The sequence below is a fragment of the Megachile rotundata genome, chromosome 14, assembly GCF_050947335.1.
Source record: "Megachile rotundata isolate GNS110a chromosome 14, iyMegRotu1, whole genome shotgun sequence".
NCBI lineage: Eukaryota > Metazoa > Arthropoda > Insecta > Hymenoptera > Megachilidae > Megachile > Megachile rotundata.
The window spans coordinates 11,797,067-11,811,581 of record NC_134996.1 but is presented as its reverse complement, the minus strand read 5'-3'; the positions used below and the strand labels follow the sequence as shown (position 1 = coordinate 11,811,581).

Here is a 14,515-nt window from a genome sequence, read left to right as displayed (position 1 = left end):
TTCGACAAAAATTGATTTCTGAGGGAAAATAAATCTGAAACACGTTTGTCACGCTCTCAAGTGATTGCCCGATAATGCTACAGTCTCGTTAATAAATTAACGTTAGGTTAAATGGGCATCGTTACGTACCCGCTGCTGCTAGGCGTGGTTCATACTTGTTCTGAATACAACATTTTTCGATATTAACACTCACTTTCCTAGTACCAATCAATAGGCTTACGCAATCCGTGATATGATTGCGGTATCAAGTATTAACATAAAAGTGCATTGAACTGAGAAAGAGGAAAAGAATAAAAAAAATTCTATTCTCAGTCTCGCAAATTAAACCCTTGAACAATTACGCAGATTCGAGTAACTGTGTCAAATCTCCAAAACGGAAGAGTTATAAAAAGAAGCTAGCTCTTTTATTCGAATCAAATGCTCCAATTTAAGAGGACCTAAAAAACGTATACATACATCACGCTATTGGGCACAATTAGGTGTCGGGCATGCACGTACGAAATAGCTGTTTGCACGACTTATGTGTCTCGTCAATTGGTTTTAAATCTCACGACGGGGTTTGCCCTTCGAGCCGTTCCAGCAGGGGTCACGGTTAAGGTCAGGCCTGCAGTGTCAGATCATTTTGGACGACCGTGTAGGTCACTACATTTTAAACGAGCCAATCACGTGCCTGACCGCCTTCAATTTTATGCACCGACCCGTCATCGATGACATCCTTGAAACGTTGTTAATCTTTGCTCGCTCGTTTCTCGCTACCTCTTTCGATTCTTTCGTGCGAAAAATTTCACCAACTTTTTTTGACAAATCCATAACTAAAGGATGCAAGGATAGCACTACAATAACCTTACAAATTTAATTTGGTAAAAAATAGAAAATTGAGAAAGTGGATGCTTAACATCCACAATAGATTAAGGATAAGTAATGATAGCTGCAAAAGTGGGTGTTCCACATGTTCCCTAACAATGCATCAACACGAAATATTTGTAACGTTCAAAAATTGTGGTGAATAAAGTAATGGTGGAATTGTAAAGCAATTGGAACATAGACGCACGAGGTTTATTCTTCGATCTGCTCCAGCAGAGGTCGCGGTTAAGGTCTTGCCGGCAGTGTCAGATTATTTTGGACGGGCATGTAGGTCAGCACAAACAGCCAGAGCAAACGATACGCTCGCGAGAGCACGTCTGGCCCGGCTCTCGCGCATTAGCGGGTCAGATTGAAACACAATCGATTTAACGAAGCGAATCATCCGCCACGAGGACGAGGGCCAAGGGCGAATCTCTTTAAATGTCTGATTCACCTGTTTCGCTTTGACCTCTACGTTTTGACCAGCCTCAAGCGTGCGAGGAAGAGAGAGGCAGACTGACCCGGGAATGGGAAAGAAAGTTAAGAGACGAACGAAAGCCAATCGTCGACGATTGATATAAACGATTTAATGGTTTAGCCTCGGTTTCATGCGTTCCATGCAGCTTGCAGCAGACTGTGACCGCTCGTTCTTTATTTAACCACCTGTGATAACACCTCGTTATTTCACTTTTCAAGCGAACACTGAAACCTTTGGAAATTTCCACATTCAGTATCTTCAACGATGTACTAAGTACAAGAAATGGGTCCTACAATGAAAATCAACAATGCGGTTTCCAAGTATCTTTACGAGTCGCTCAAAAATAGCCGTCTCCCGGGGTACCGCAAAAATATATGCGAGCTTCCTATGCACACGTGCAATATTATCGCCGCTGTTACGTTGTTATGCTAAACGATTTATACGCCGGTGATTTATAGGCCACGATATATAACGCACCGATGCGCCATTACTTGTCAGATTAACGGGATACTTCGCGCGGCGGATTTACTCGCAACCTGCGCGCGTTACTTTTTCTCCTCGAACCCACTGTGTGGCAAAATACGTGGGAGGTTACAAATTTGTTGGACAAGATTTCCAATGTGAACTTTTTGGACAAAAGTTTCACCTAACTCCGTTTCATGACATAAGTCAAATGACACGTGTGTGAAGTTCGAAGTTCACAAAAAGTAAAATCTTGATTTGTAACATGATTGAAGAACTTCAAAGTGATGTACATAAGACTTGAAGAGTATGTATGTACACATGTATGTACATATATGAATACATACATACATACACATATGAACACATATGAATATATGACACACACATGAATACATGTATGTACATACATACATATATGTCTGTACATATATAAATACATACATATACATGCACATATGAACACATATGAATACATGTATGTACATACATACATATATGTCTGTACATATATGAATATATACATATACATACACATGTGAACACATATGAATACATGTATGTACATACATACATATATGTCTGTACATAAATGAATATACATATACATGCACATGTGAACACATATGAATATATGACACACATATGAATACATGTATGTACATATATTAATACACACATACATACATACACATATGAACACATATGAATACATGTATTGATAGTGGTTGAAAATGAAGATTGAGTATTTTGGAAATAGTTAAACAGCACGTTTTTATTAGAAGATGAAACGGGAGATTCCGAGTGAAATTTAGTGGCATGGCAGTAAAAAAGGCAGTGGGTAATTTTGTGGAGCTAAATTGTTCAGCTATTAAAGATCGAAAGGGAGAGAGCATACACGAAAAGCTACCTCGAGCAGCTAATTCTTGACCCAGTCCCAAAGCCATTCGGACAGCAAGTTCCCAGAAACGAGTCGCAAATCAACGCGAGCATAGGAAAAGAGACGAGCACGAGCGGAGACAGCGACGATCCCCTTTTCGTCCGTGTTAACGCGGACAAATGGCGCCGATACAAAGTCAAGCGGGCACACGAACACGGGATCCCAAGAAGCTCCACCTCGCGAGAATCTATGAGGCTGGAATACGCGAAGTAACCAACTATTAGTAACCCAGACTTTAGTATTCCCGTGGTGTCGTCTCGTACGAGAGACTTCCTCATTCCACAGTTGAGCTATTGTGAATCCCTCCCTCGCCGCAACACTTCTCTCTTCGTTTTCTTCCTTTTCTATCTTCTGCCCGTTCTTCCTCCTCTTTGACTGTTGCTTCTACTTCATCCCATAGTCCAATCGCGTTACCTCGGCTCACGATTACGTATACTCGAACCGTTCTTGTCTCTGCAATTTTCTACCTTTACCTTCCACCCCCTTTTTCCCGTTTTAACGATCTACTGCTAGCGTGACTATATCCCTCTTGTATCGCGCGATCAACTTTGTTGACGCTGTTGCCATTCGAGTCTGGTTCTCGCGTGACAGTCCACGCACGTACGTCGATGCTGCTGATTTCCACAGAAAATTAGGATTTCCTAGATTTCGTCAGCAATACATATTCCGACCTTCCTAAAAATTCTCTAACTTAAATTTCATCCCCAGCAATTATCTTAATTGAATTACGCAACTCGAGACCCTTTCAAAAAAAAGCTTTCAGATATTAAAAAAAGAAGGGGAGATGTTTCGTGCTACGATAAAAGGATTAAACCATTAAACGAGGCGAACAAAAAAAGGAAAAAAGGGGGTAGAAACGATCGTGGCTCGCTCGAAAATTCGTCCCTCGATTATAATTCAGCGTATCCGGCTCGTAGGGGAAAAGAGGATGGCTGGGATGTAATAGCCACGCATCGGGGTCCCAAGAATTATCGGCCCTCTGTCCTTCGATCTCGAGCTTCGTTTTGCATTGCTGCGAACGGCTGCGACAGGTTTTCCCCACCATCGATGCTTTTGTCTAGGAAAGGTCGTCGTTTTCAGATCCTAGATTCATTTTCCTGGAATCACTTCCCTCGATCTTTTAGTAATCTTTTGAAGTTTAACGGGACTCGCACTTAATTGCTGTTTGCTTAACCGACTCAGCGACAAGGTGGCAGATGCCTCACACAGGAGTTGCAACAAAAGCGACTGTGTTATATTATCCTGTACCGTATAATCAAACGATGTATGGTATTGCAACGAGACACCTTAATCGAATAAATTCAAAGAATATTTTTTTTAAAATGAATCCTGTGTACAATTTAATGAATCCATGCAAATGCACGTGCGAGCTAATCATAGATTTCAATGCCACCTTTTCTGATTCTTTTTCTTTTGAAGAAGAATGACGAAACGAGGCAAGGTGAACATATCATGAATGATCGTTCAAGTAAATCGATACGAAAGAAACATCAGCAAGGATAAAATGTTATATTGTTAGAAGGTTTCGCAACTGATATTACTCGAGAGTATTACGATGCTAATTTTATGGATAATAAATGATAGCGTGCAGAAGCGAATACAAATTGCAAGAAATAATCTGAGCAACAATCTGCACAATTATCAGCGATTAGGTTAACCTTTGAAACATCCATTTTTCGCCGTATACCATTCATCCAGATATTCTCATAATTTAACGATCGATATCCTGGAATAGCTGTTCGCCTGGTTGCGGCGTGACGTGACGGGAGAAAGGAAGCGTGATCGGAGTAGAAATTACTTTAGATGGAAAGCAGAGGCCGAAGAGAGTGCTTTGAAAAGTTTTGCGAGTAACACCGACGGGGAAAGTGGATGAAAGTATTACGTGTTCAAAAACCCCTCGTGGCAAATAAATGGCTAAAGATTTACGGTGCCCCGCGTTTCAGACTCGTCTCATAAACAACGCCCACGTTCAAATTTCGTTTCTCGACCAGTTCCACATTGTCTACTTTTTGTGGAGTTTGACTTTCCTCAATTAGCTCACCTACAAGTTTTCGATTCACTTTCCTACACCTCACCTACTTCTTCAAAAGACAAAAAAAGGTTGTCAATTGTCTCTGTAGATGAACCACACTTTTGCAGCGTTTCACAATTAGGGTCACAATGTAAATCCTCAAAATTGACCCAGGGTCGTGACCGTGAATCACAGAATGGAAGCAGGTTATCGATAATAGTTTTTCCCGGGTGGGCCAACAGGAAAAGTCGCTATCTCTCTCGTATTTCTCGACGTGCATCGCGTGTGGGAAGATGACAATGCACCGGTGGCCTCGCGCCCGATACGCCTTACGTGGTTACGCTCTCGCAGCCCTGGGGAATTCTCTCTTTGCACGAGCGTGTAACTCGCGCGAGCACGCGTTCCTCCTAACGATTCGCTACCGGCACATTGATATTCCAACGTCGCGTACGCCCCTGGCAGATGCCCAGTTCTTCCTATTCGAACTGGACGATCGTCCATTTTACCCAGCGTCGATGAAGCGATCAGAGCTAAATGTTGCAAGGGAAATTTTGAGTTTAGGGACGAAGGTAATTTTGTATCTGTCACGAGGGATATCTTTAGCGGTGAATTTAGACGGAACCTGTCGAACACGTGGATTGCTCAATTGACCAGACTTTGGCTCAGGAACCATTCATCACTGGTTTAGCACATTATCTTTGCATTTCTTCATCTACTTTCTTTTACAAATCCTTAATTTGCAAAGTGGATCGGTATATAAGTAGAAATAAACATTCATAAATAGAAAAGTATTGTAACAAGGAGTATGTAACAAATTTTATCTTATATTACAAGAAACGAATGATGATATTCAACTAATCTATTGTAGTTGAGGTACAATCAACATAGAAGAGCAAATGGTTAACATTGTATTGTGTATGATGCAAGTACATTTATCTTTTATTACAAGAAATAAATGAATGATAATATTCAATCTATGTAGTCAAGCTAGAACATACGAGTACAGAGGGTTATTGTATTGTATGATGCAAATATATTTATCTTTCATTACAAGAAATAAATGAATGATAGTCGATCTATTGTAGTCGAGCTACAACATAGGTGTACAGAGTGTAAACATTGTATCGTATGATGCAAATATATTTTATTACAAAAAGAACATATCTTTTATTACAAGAAATAAATGAATGATAGTCGATCTATTGTAGTCGAGCTACAACATAGGTGTACAGAGTGTTAACATTGTATCATATGATGCAAATATATTTTATTACAAGAAGAACATATCTTTTATTACAAGAAATAATTGAATGATAGTCAATCTATTGTAGTCGAGCTACAACATAGGTGTACAGAGGGTTAACATTGTATCATATGATGCAAATATATTTTATTACAAGAAGAACATATCTTTTATTACAAGAAATAAATGAATGATAGTTAATCTATTGTAGTCGAGCTACAACATAGGTGTACAGAGGGTTAACATTGTATCATATGATGCAAATATATTTTATTACAAGAAGAACATATCTTTTATTACAAAAAATAAATAAATGATAATATTCGACCAATCTATTGTACTCGCCAGTCAACGTAGCAAAGAGTTAACATTGTACCGATGCTGCCATCACATATTAAAATGGCCGCATCGAATTATCATAAGATTAAGGTAACTGGAAAGTTCTCGCTTAAAATGCAGAAAAAGATCGATCGGCGATCGAAACGACCGCTTCTCCGAACAGAGGTCGCCGATTAAAACGGGAGAAAGCAAGAAAGAATAGGCGCACGCTCCTCGTCGACACGCGCATTTGCGTTCGTCGTATTGTTATTCCTGCAACGGCTGCTACGCCCCTGGCAGATGCCCAGTTTTTCTATTAGAGCCAACGTCAAACCTTAGGAATGTCTTCTGCCAGGATAGGCCTCTGCCCGTTGGCTGAACGTAGCCACCGGCTACATTTCCATTCACACATCTCATAATCTCCCAACGAGCCACCATTGTGCCCACTCGTGGACCACTAAAAATCTTCTCCGTCCGTCTCTCTCCCTTCCTCGACAAAATCGTCGCGTGAGCATTGACCCGCGTGTGCCGTTACCAAGCTTCCAAAATACGCTTCCAAAAGAATCCATTAGCACCAGAACATCCTTTCACAGATTTTCTCGGAGAAAATTGACGCATGTTAAATTAAACCACAGTATGCTAAATTAAACCACAGTAGGTTAAATTATGACTGACCATGGTTTTCCTTCGATTAATTAAAAATTTATCGTCGAGGTAGAGGGTTACGTCAATGGCCGGTATCCAGAACACGAAAATCGTCGTGGGATATAACTGGGTCACACCACGTTTCATTCTCGTTTCAACGACAACTACGACGACGCAAGACATTCTAAGTGGAAAATGAGCGAACGCTAGCTCGCGTTCATAAGGTTAAACGAGTGTGCTGCAAGCAGTTCACCGCGTGGAAGTTAACCGGAGAAGCAAAAGAGCGTTTATCGTGAGGGGATGATTCGAGATGGGGGAACCTTTCGATGAAAATTTGGAATTGCCACTCGTAATAAACATAGAAACAATATATGAGGGGCGAGACGGGGGAACCTTTTCGATAAAAATTTGGAACTGCCACTAAACATAGAAAATATATGATGTTTGCTGTCCGGTCCAGAATCGACATCTCATGGGAATTGCAGTGTTACGTATTACGTAAAGGCCATTCCAATGCACGAATGAATATTTATAATCGGTTATTATCAAAGGAACCATTCATTCCCTTCGACAACTCTATAATTCATAGCTGACGCGACAATAAACTACAACGTTTCTGCAATATGCATCTCGTTAAAGAGGCTCGTACTTAGTCACGCTCATTCATTAATCGTCAATTTCTTCGATAGCGATAAAAAGTTATAATTTCAGTATCGATGAAATTGTTTATCAAGTTTGAATTAAAACTGACAAGCGAATTACTCTGTCAATCGGAGTATAATAAACGTGTCTCGGGTGTTTCGTTAATCGCGATAAGTGAAGATGCGGGCGCTCACAGGTGTGGCGACAGGTGAACCGATATGACACTTTTGTGTAACGTTGAAATTTTTATTCGAAAGGACTTCCGTCAATAGTCGAAAATAACCTTTGATAAACTCGATCGCAATCCTGACTTTCCACTCGGCCCACGTACATTCAAGGGATGGGTACTGAAAGACCCACTGTTCGGCCCTGACCGCTCGATTACTCGGTAGAAATGTCTCCGTTCTCCGACAATGACCTTTCCTCCTCTGCCGTTCTTTTTAACCGTTCACTGAACGAAAAGAAAAGGACCAATGTTTGCAAATTTTTTATATTTCAAAATTACATAGAAAATTAGTGTACCCTTCCTTAATATTTTTGTCTGTCAAGGTCTCCGATTCCAAGAACCTTTCCGAGTCTCATAATCGATCATGCTAGTCTAATTCCCGAGATCAAGAAACGCTAGAGAGGATAAATTCTCAACGTGGGACTCTTGAGTTACGATCCTTGTACCAAATTCCAACGCTAAACGAGTGTGTTCCAATAACTCGGTAAACACAAAACCGAAGTTACTCGACGGAATATTACGGACAAAAGCTGAATGGAGGAAATTAATTGACTCAATGAAAGAACAGAGCGTGGTTTTTTCCTTCGACAAACAGTGTCGAATGAAACATACATAAGATAAGCCAGAATTAAATTTCCGACATCTTATTTTGGATATTACATTACGTTTACTATCGCGTAAGGTGTCCAAGGTTAATGATGTAAGAACGCAATCTGGAACACGACCTGCGACACTGCGAATTTATCGTGAATCCCCTTGCAGGGGTTAATCGCGAAACCCTAGAACGAGATTGGGTTTTTGAGAGATAAGAAATCTTTGTCCCTATTTTTTCTATGATTAACAGAGCAACCTAATGCAAGAGACTGATCAATAGTCGACATTCGCGATTTGCATATGTGTATATGCAAATTCCTAGTAATACTGTCAATAGCACGTAATGTACGCGTTTGCGGCGCGGTTGGGTCGCGTTATAAATCTCGTTGCTAGCCGATATTCTTGCACGGCATGATTCGCATAAGCTCGCATGCAAATTCGTCGTGGCGATTATTTTCGGCCCGCGTGTACGTAGACACGCGAGTCGCCACAAAGCCTCTAGCGACGACGCTGATACGTGGCGACGACCAGCAAAGAGGAACACGAGCACAGAACGGAAGATTAACGAGTCGCAGACGGCGACCGCTGTCCCTCGGACTGTATCACTGGCAAGATCAAAATTACCGATCCTACGATTGCTCCGTTTTTACTCCTCCCCTTTAATCGAAAACTCAGGATTCTTACCCCAAAACTCTATTCCTAAAAATCGACTTCCTGAGAAACTGTAGATAGGGACAGAATTAGTGTGAAATACTGCAGCCATTCACCCAACATTTATCGAGCGAAAGATCAAAAATTTCCTTTTCATATCAGAGGGGTGGTTCGACAGCAAAGATTCGATGATGGCGATTTCTTCGAAAGATCTGAACCCACGAGATACGCGACCTCACCCTAACGCGAGTCCTGAAAAACTGTATCAACCGAAGTTACACCCCCGACCAATTTCACGCGATTATCTCATTTTGCAAACGAGGAGTCGCGATGGACGAAGATGGAGTGGCGCCAAATGTCGTGGATGCAATTCCCCGGAGTGCTTCGACTGAATGACAAGTAAATCAAGCGTATAATTGGAATTCAATTCGCACAGTGGCACAGATACACGGCATTAGAATTCCGCTTGCGGGTCCCTCCGTACGATAGCTACTTGACCGCACACGCACGCACGTACGAACGCGTCAATTGCAAGCGAACTGCACGGGGCGATTCGTCTTCGCGCATTTTTTCGCGATACGTTTTCTAACGAGACTCGCTAATGAACGAGTAGGCGTAGAATTATGGATACCCGACTCTTGGAGATAGGAACGATTCCATCTATTTCGTCGCATCATCGTTCGTGATTGAATTGAATAGAGCTCGATTTGATACGGTTAGATCTCGCTACTTTGTTTCTATCTCGAATATTGTCTACAATTCGATCAAAATGTACGGGGTTATGTGAAATAAAACGCGTACAGTTTATCAGATTAATAATTATATTTATAAACGATGAAAGAACCTATAATAGAATTCGGTGCTTACAGGACGGGCGCACGGTTAGAACTAAAAAGAACTGCAACGACAGTACATGTGTCTATACCTGGAGTACTAGCAGGCCCCAGACCCTAATTAGACAATGACTTCCAAGGATGTAGGGTTTTCTAAAAAATCCTTAAAGTTAAAGCATGGTCAAGGCTTTAGCTTCAACAGTACGAATGTATCGATTTCATCAATTTTGAACGAAAAGTATAATCAAACGTTGATTCTCCGAGTGAAATAAGAGAGAAGATTTCTGAAAAGGGTGCGATAGCAGAGAGTAAAAGCTAGAGCAACGACAGCAAGATGTCATTGGTGGGAAGGGTGGCGGCAGCAGGGGGTGCAACGGGGGCTAAAACCTAGAAGGTTAACAAAATCAATACCAGTGGGTGGCAGAGCTGGTGGTCGGCCTGCTGGGGGGCTAGGTCGGCCACTGACCTTTATCCAGGCCAACTGCATCATCCCCGTTTCTACGCGCACGCACATAGGAGGTCGTCGTCTATTTTCACGGCGAGCCATTTTCGTCGGATGAAAACAATCCAACCGTACGTATACGTCTACGAATGTACGTTCTGATCTTTCATGCTCGATGAAATCGCTATCATCGAATTTTTCCTCTAACTACCCTTGCAAGCTCTGTTATAAAAAAAATACCATTTGGAAATTTGTTATCTTTCGATCGATAAATGTTGGGTGAATGGCTGCATTTTAACTGTAAGGTAGCATGATTGTCTTTTTATTGAAGGCTAGAATGAATGAATTAATGAAATATATACTGTCTCAAAGGCCTGTGGTTTCGCGACATGTATTTTTCATCTTGATAAGTCGATATAGCTGGATAAATCCTCAGAGAGTGACACCGATTTTGGAAACCTTCGTGACTTTTTCGAAGGATAATTTGAAGCAAACTCACGTATGAAAATTTGCAGAGTCTTGAACAATAATTCACGGTAGACTGGAATGGTCAGTGTTCCAATTAAGAGCAGAAAAAAGCATAGAAACTGCACCTTCTCACGATCTATGAAATGCTGTTCTTTAACACGAATCGTAATATCGATAAGCGAACCCTTTAATCAGTGTCCGGGGTTAAAACCGCCCAAAAGCTAATGTTCGAACACCTGGATCGTATCAAACGGCAGCACATTTTTCTGCGTTATCAATCGGCACGATCGTTCGCTCACGAATTCCGACGATTAGCCTACTTACTCGAGAAGAAAATAGCTGGCGGAATAACGCGTATCTAAGTCGTCGATCGAGTAACAGGAACACGAAGGGCTCTTTTGGGTTTTACGAGATGCTTTAGCGTCGATGTTTTTCGTCACGCGAGGAACATTAGCCCCGAATTTGATTCCTCAACTTTTATTGTCAAGTTAGGCCCTTTCGACGAAGGATACGAAACACGATCCAACACCTGCCACGTATATATTCGTGTTTAAGCCGAATCATTAGATCGCTGGTTCCCTGGAACGAATTTGGCCCGAGTCTCAAGTGAGTTCCGCTGAACGTCACCTTTAACCATTAAGGAACCAGACGGAACTTCCGTGAATCGAATTGGAGCGCAGTGGCAAAAGATCCTATATATAAGCGAATCCCTGAGTCTAACGGAGAAACTTGATATTCGGATCATTATGGGACTATTCACCGAAACTCCAAGCTGATTTTTGTAAGTCTCGGATATTTAGAAACGAGAAAGATCGGAACAAATTAATATAACTGTAGACTTTCTCTTCGAAAGAAATATACCGTAACACGTTAACACCGTTACAAATTTAATCAGAATCCAAAAAACGAGGACGGAAATTTCTAAAATTATGTGGACCTCTTCTAAACTCCTTCTGTTCCAATTATTATACTTGAAGCGTCCGATGTCTTGTCTCACCGTACTTGCAAGCGTCTAATTATACGTCAAAAGCGAAAGCATTTTACCTTAAAAAAAAAGTCCAGCGACAATATCGGAAGAAAGACAATAGGATCAAAGACCTCTCATCGAGTAAACTTTGTAGCAAACAGTTACGAACAACGATTTACAGACCCCTTAAGTGGCCAAGCGTGACTCGTAAAGCATTTATATTAGTGCGTACAAACGAGCCAGCAGAAAGAAACGTATACGGTGAAGATTTTACGAGGGGCACCGTAAAACGTATACGAAAGTCGGCTACCTAAAGGCGAGCGACGGGAAAACGAAAAACACGAGACCGGAGTACATTAGCATTTTTACACAGCAACGGGAATTAGCATGCTACGCGTTAGCGGCTAGCAAAGTCGCGATTTAGGCCAGCAAACGACACAGACGGCGGTCGTCCTTGCCGAGCAACGTTGTCCTGTCCGGCGATCGCACTGTGACCCGCTTTTTTCTAGGATGTGGGACGAACTAGCATGCTCTCCTCTCGGCTCTCTCTTTCATTTAGAAATCCACGCATGCGAGAATAGAAACCGCTTCATTGACGGATTTCGCGGGACAACGAGCTTCGTGGATCATAAGGATCACGGTGGATCAAAGTATGCACCGAGGCACGAATACGCTGATGATGTAATCAACCACGACCTGAGCATACGAAATCACCTCACGAACCAACGATGTAGTAATACGAATTTACAGTAAGACCATCACGAAAATATGTACCTTGCTAGGAACCATCTTGAAAGATAGCTTGAGATATGAGGGTGAAATTTTAGATCGTCCCGAGAAGGAAAAGAACCGAACTTTTCAAGTACCAAGAGTCAAATAGTCAAGGTTAATTATGGAAAGATAAAACAGATCGTAGCAAACAAGACAAATGGTTAAGACACCATTAACCAATAGATCAACGTGACGCAGCCTTTTTCACAGCCTTCGAAGTCTATGCGAAATCGACTAGAAAAAAAGAGAGGATTCAACTATAGTTAAGCAGAAAGGTTCAGTGAACGGAACATCGTTCTACAATAACGATAAGAGCGTTGCATATGCCAGCCACAACATCGCTAATAGAATAGGGTGACGGAGGGTCTTGTTCCACGCCGATGGAACAAATGAAAAGAAATGACGACGAAGATGAAGACAAATGGTTCGCGGTACTAGACCCGAACTCCTAAAAGTAACAGAGGCAAATCAACGGAACGAATCGAACGTCCGAACGCCACCAGTTCATGCATGTAACATGTAACATTCATAAACGCACGAGCCGACGACCTCGTTCCGCTTCGTGTGGCGCGTTTCGAATCTCTGACCACTACTGGATCTCGCCCATTATTCCTTTTCTTCTAGCCCTTTCGTTCTACCGATACTAGATATTAATCTTGAACATACTTCTTGAGAGAGCCTAGAATCTTGAAGAGACTCGAACAACCTAGAGAGGATAACCGAGTCTAGGATCATTTAAGAGGAACCTTAGAGCCTAAACTAGAACCTGTTCAGTTCAAGAATTTGAGACTATGGGATGCTATAAAAATTACTTAATATGTACTTCAATCTGGAGAGACTGAGAGCGTAGAATCTTGAGGAGACTCGAGGAACAACCTACAAAGAACAACCGAGTCTGAGATAATTTAAGGGGAACCTTAGAGCCTAAACTAGAACCTGTTCAGTTCAAGAATCTGAGACTATGGGATGCTATAAAAATTACTTCGAATGTACTTCAATCTTGAGAGACTGAGAGCGTAGAATCTTGCGGAGACTCGAGGAACAACTTACAGAGAACAACCGAGTCTAGGATAATTTAAGGGGAACCTTAGTGGAGCCTAAACTAGAAGTCCAGTTCTTAAACTGGATCAAATTCTTAAATTAGAGACTATGGGATGCTATAAAAGTTTGTGGAGTAATTTTAGTGTGACAGCACTGCCGAGACAAAAGCACAGTGGCGTTCACACGGAAGATCGACTGATATTCTCGAGCGGTCGACCTATGCGGAGAATCGTCGATTAGCCAATTCCAGCGGATGCAAATGACGTGGCGCGATCGTACGATCACGATCGCCATTTCCGACGTATTATGTAGATAATCGCGGGTTGAACGGAAATTTTGGCGTAGAAAGCGTCGCGCGTCCGCTCGAACCCGCCCTGCGATGTTTTGCGTTTCAAATCGCGCTCGTGATTCATTCCACGCGATCGAACAACGCTAGCAGAAGATTCGTGGAATTCTTGAATTTTTACAACGCGTCTCGATCAATACGGACTTCCGTGAACCGATAGAGCGAAACGTGAACGGAATACGATGATCGAACACCTAGCTTCAGTAATTTGCTCGGAACTTCCTTGTTGATTTTCAATGAGGTATTCTTCGATTAGTTCTATTCGCGATATCGTATCGCTAGGAACGTATTACGGGACAAAGTGAAGCATCATTGAGAGAGAAACGCGCCGACGCGTTAAACGCGCGTTCATCAGTTAATTACGCGAAGAAATAATCAAGTTACTTTCCGCATGCAACCAGGCGAGCCACCAATTAGGCATAACTGCACGCAATGCAAACACGACCGTGACGCGTGTATGCGTGTGCTGGACACACTTGTTTTCCACGTACCGTTCTTTTGCTCGCGCGGTTTCTACGCCACGTGTTAAGGCTATTTGCGCGCACGAAACGGGACAAATTTAAACGTAATTTACCAAGGAACATTGTACGCGAC

The 14,515-nt window shown here is 41.9% G+C and overlaps 1 protein-coding gene across 3 annotated transcripts in view; it reads right to left on the bottom strand.

Annotated features, from left to right (window-relative positions):
- Positions 1-14,515, bottom strand: part of Oatp74D (Organic anion transporting polypeptide 74D) — a 72,832-nt gene that overhangs the window by 54,876 nt on the left and 3,441 nt on the right. The window lies entirely within an intron of this gene.